Source organism: Chinchilla lanigera, unplaced genomic scaffold, assembly GCF_000276665.1.
Source record: "Chinchilla lanigera isolate Chin_1 unplaced genomic scaffold, ChiLan1.0 scaffold00024, whole genome shotgun sequence".
NCBI classification, from domain to species: Eukaryota; Metazoa; Chordata; class Mammalia; order Rodentia; family Chinchillidae; genus Chinchilla; species Chinchilla lanigera.
Window position 1 is genome coordinate 3,927,051 of NW_004955425.1, and position 5,084 is coordinate 3,932,134.

The following is a 5,084-nucleotide window of genomic DNA, read 5'->3' on the forward strand; positions in this document are numbered from 1 at the left end:
GATGAGGAAAGAAAATGCCACTTAGAAAAATAGAAAGCCAGAAAATATCACACCAGCTTATTTCTAAACAATGTTTTCACATGTCATTAGATGTTTTGTAATGTCTTTCAATTATTTCAAAAAGTTACCTCAAAAGTAGAATATATACATTTTTATATCACACTGAGGAAACAACTTTGTGCATGCGGTATAGGTTGCTTACACTATAAAGAGAATATGTATAGTTTCTTTTATTATATACCAAAGATATGTGTCTTCTAGCCTAAATCATATACTCAGTAATCACTCTCTATGAACTAAGCAAAATAAAATCCACAGCAAATAGTGCAATGTTGCACCCAGGAACAGCTCTCTTACATTCACTAGACAAAACTCGTATTCTCCAATTTATATTCATGAATTCTTTCTGTCAGTAATAGTAGTCATGGCATTTTTTTCAAAAACACAAAATGATTCTTTAAAATTTCACCATTCAGAGAAAATAATACCTATTACACAATGGTTCTGAATAATAAATTTAATAGTAAGATGTTTGGACCAGATTATTTATAAATACAATTTTTAAATGTGGTCATATTTATTGTAGATTGTTAATATTACTTCCTATTTAAAATGTTAACTTATTTCCCTGAAGTGTAATAATTATATGGCAATGTCTAAAGTTTAGTAAGCTATTATGCTGTATCTTATGTGGTGAGCACACAAGTGCATGATGTTAAACTTCCTCCAAATAACCCTAGGATTCCAGGTAAATCCGTATGCTACACCGTAATTCAAAGCACATGGATGTCAAGGAAAACAAACAGTGCAGCTCATATATAAATAGGTAGACAATGATTAAATCCAGTTGGCTAACTTAAAAGTCAGCTTATGTAATGCCAGAAAGTGCCATCAGTATGTATTTTGTTTTCAAAGGCTTAACTGTGGCATATTACGAAGAGTACAAGACCAGTATAAAGCCTCTGACTAAAAAATTATTCACTTATTCTATAATTCTTGTATATGTAAACTGTTAAAAGCCTTATGTAAACTTTTTTAGATGTGGCCTCTTATGGTTAATACACAGAACTGCCTACACAGATTATTGGTGATTTAAGTCTTGTGGGAAAACTTTAACACCATTCATATTAGGAATTTCTATTTTAGCACAAATGTATCTTGTTCTGGCATCAAATACTCTGACTACATTTTAGTAACTGGAGAGAGTCAAATAAATTGTGTCCTTTTGTTATGCATAACAAGCTTATACAATAAAGTACTTGTTTTTCTTCTAAAGAAAGAAGAGTATTTCAGGATCTAATGTTAAAAAATACTGACACTGCTTGACATTATTTCTACAAGGATTTTAATTGTCATTAGTGAAGTCCCAATCATTGTATGAAACAGAAAAAAACTAATAAAATAACTTTATTTGAAAGAAATTTTAGAAGTTAATGTGCAGAGAAGTTAGGACCTATTGAGACCAATTATATGCTTAATTAAACACTTGGACACTACTATAAAACAACATAATATGAATATTATGGACCTGTGTATGATTTTTAATCTTACTTGACCTAAAAGGAGGGACTTAAATAAACATTCAAGAAGTATAACAGAAGATAATGCCTTTGAAATGAAATTAGAAAAAGTCAAGTTTAGTTTTCTCTTCATTCAGGTTAGCTGTGGAACAATGTAAATCTTACAAGCTGGTTGATGACTTTTTCATCCTCCATCTCTGAGCTAGGCTTGAAGCAGCAACAGGCTCTAGAATTGGTTGAAAAGTCTTATGCATCAGGGCAGAATATGCGGTAACCACTGGTCCCTTAACAACATGTGGTGCAGTATTACTTTTCCGCTGATCATTTGGCATCTGGTCTCCGTGGGCTCCCCATGAGTGTTTTAATACTTGCTGAGCAGAGTACCACTAATGTGGGTCCACCTGAGCATGTGGGACAGCAAAGCCTTTGCCTTGCTGAAATATTGTCCCAGTTTCCAGCACTCAAAGAGAACTTTCCATTGCATATATACAACACTGTCTCTTCAGGAGTATCATTGGGTCCATTAGCAAATGGAGTGTATCCAGCCCACATCGTGCGAAAAAGGACTCCTAAACTCCAGACGTCACAAGCAGCATCATACCCCTTTTGCATAACAACCTCAAGCGCCACAAAGTTTGCAGTGTAGCCTGGGATTAAGAGAAATCCATTTTCTTCTCGAAAATGTTTCACAAACCCAAAATCACAGATCCGAGGTGAATCTGTGTCAGCTGATTTGTCCATGTATAAAATATTGCTAGGCTTAAGATCCCAACAAAGAACACCTTGGCAATGCAGATGGTCAACCGTTTGAGTTATTACAAATGGCACATCACTAGCCTCATATTCTGAGAAACATTTTTCTTCGAGAATATGGTCCAGTAGCTCTCCTCCCTTCATCAAATCCATAACAAAGTAAACACACCTACCATCATCAATGACATTTTTTAAAACAGTAATGTTGAGGTGTTGTCCAACGTGCATCAAACTTTTAATTTCTTCTGAGGGATCTCCTTTACTTTTGTCAATGATTTTTACTGCAAATTCCATGTTGGTAGATGTATGGATACATCACTTGCAAACAGGGTAAGAACCAACACCAATATCCTCTTTCAATTCCCACACTTCATTGTTGAGGCAAGCGTACTTATTTGAGTCAACCACAGAGGCCAGATGTAGAGACAGGCAAGTTTATTAGCCAGCGGTGAGCACCCAGTACATGATTGAGCACCGACCCTGAAGGGCAGGAGGGTAGAATATTTATACAGTTCTAGTTCTGGGTGTAGTTCCGAGTCTAGGGGGATGATTAGGTTTTTTCTGTTATGATTTAGTGCTGCTACAGAAATACCCCTACAAATCTTGGGCTTAGCTTGTAACAAAGCAACAAAGGTGTTTGACATTTTATGTAGGGAACAAGTTGTCTTATGACAAAGCATGGGGTGGTATCGGCTTAGGTAACTACGACAACATTTACAAGAAACAAATTTAAGGAAACCGAAATTTAAGCTCTCAAATGGTGCCTGAAAACAACATGGCGTTGGTTTGGTTCTCTTTCCCACTTCACCATCCAACAGTGCACATTTCCATTGACCTGAACTGTTGGTAATACATTTGTACTTGTTATTGGAGTGATTTTATATTCATCTGCAATAGAAGTTGCAACAAAGTTGAATCCTTTGAAGAGCTGATGAGCATTTGCACTGGCTGGCAAACCAGGGGAATCTGTAGGTGTTTTTTTCAGTTAACTCAGGATCAAAACAAAAAGTGTCACTTGGTTTTCCAGAAGCAGGCTTGAATGGAGGCTGAACTTCTCTTTTTTATAATTTATTCCTGTCAATATTTTCAGAAAAAAAAAAAAAAGGATGTCTTTTGATTTCCTCAACACCTTCTGAACCCAGTCTATTTGCTGGATTCCTTCTGACTAACATCCTTTGAAGACTTCGTGCTTCCACACTAAGAAACTAAGGCATTTGAAGTTTTGCTTTTAATACCATATTCATGGTCTCATTTCTGTCTTTACCTTGAAATGGCAGAGTACCAGTAAGCATTTCAAACGTATGTTCACCATATGATCACCAATCAGTACTCTGAGAAAGACCTCTCCTATTTACAACTTCAGCAGCCATACACTCTCCTGTACCACAGAATGAGTAGGCCTTTTTTCTTGATCTACTGTCCCTTTGCAAAGTCCACAGTCTGCTAGCTTGATATGTCCTATTTCATCAAGCAAAATATTTTCTGGCTTCAGGTCTCTATATCCCCAGTCAATGCAAATGATCCAATGCAAGGGCCAGTTCTGCAAGGTAGAATTTCACATCTTCTTCTCTAAACAGCACCTCTTTGGGTAATCTTGGGAAGACATGCCCTCCCCTGAGAAAATCCGGTATTAAATACAGCTTCCCTTCAGTCCAAAAGGCATAGTTCACTTTGACAATAAGTGGATGGTTTGCTTCCACTAGTATATCCCTCTCCATCTTTGTCCAAATTCTGTCTTGAACTTTTAAAGAAGCTTTTCTTTCAATGAAGATGCTCAGATTATCAGATGTAAGCATACAAGATTGATCAAACTATTAAAAAGAATAAAAAATAAAAACAAAATCCCCTTAGAAACGATACAGAGTTTCACTAGACAAGATGGTAGGAATTCACCAATGGTTGTTCCATTACATATTGTTGTCTTCAAATTAGTTGTTCAGATTACCAGATATAACCGTGCAAAATTGGTCAAAAAGAAAAAAATTAGGCATTAACTATTCTTTTCAATATGTGTCAACAGTACAGTTATCCCGGCTATCCTTCTATATGCAGTATAACAACCACTGTTAACTCCTATCATTTTGTTCTGAAACCCTGTATTATTTTTGTATTTGTTTTGTTTTGTTTTTGTCTATGTTGTTGGTATTTTGCTACTGTTCTTTTTTATTATTCTCTTTAAAATAAAAGCCTGGAGAAAGGGGGAAAAAAAGAGGCTTTTACAAAACACCTTCATTTTAAAAACACCTTCATTGCATTCATTGCCCAGTGTCAGGCCAGTCTTCTTTCTAACAAGAAAAACCTTTCCAAATGATCCTTGATCAAGAACCTTGAGTGACTCAAACTGTGCAAGATGTGCTTTCTCATATCCTTCCTCAGCTGATGAGTAACAGGAATTTCTTTAGAAATACCTTCATCAAAGCAGGAATCTGCTTTATCCTCGCCCACTGGTTCATCAACCATTTCAAGAACATTTACCTGTGCGGCGCTTGGAACTCCCTGCAGCAGCAGCAGCAACGCACCCGACCATCAGATTCACCAGGCTGGGGTCAGGCAAACAGAGGGGAGGAGTGGATGCCGGAGACTGCGCGGTGCAGGTGGGAAAGAAGGGAGGGGGCGTGCTGCGTGCGGGAGACGGGTGAAGAGTCCTCAAATTGTTCCTTCTTAATCCATAGCTTCACCCTCACTTTCACCCCTACTCTTTTCTTTGAAGATTTGTTTGCTTTCAACTAGTGCATGTAGAAGGAGGAACTGCAAATAATAATTCAATTCAACACAATTAATTGAGTGTTTAGTTCAGTTGATGACAGCCAA

General features: G+C 36.9%; 1 pseudogene; it reads right to left on the reverse strand.

Moving 5' to 3' along the window:
* Positions 1-1,681: 1,681 nt before the first annotated feature.
* LOC102016292 lies at positions 1,682-4,733 on the reverse strand (annotated as a pseudogene).
* Positions 4,734-5,084: the final 351 nt, after the last annotated feature.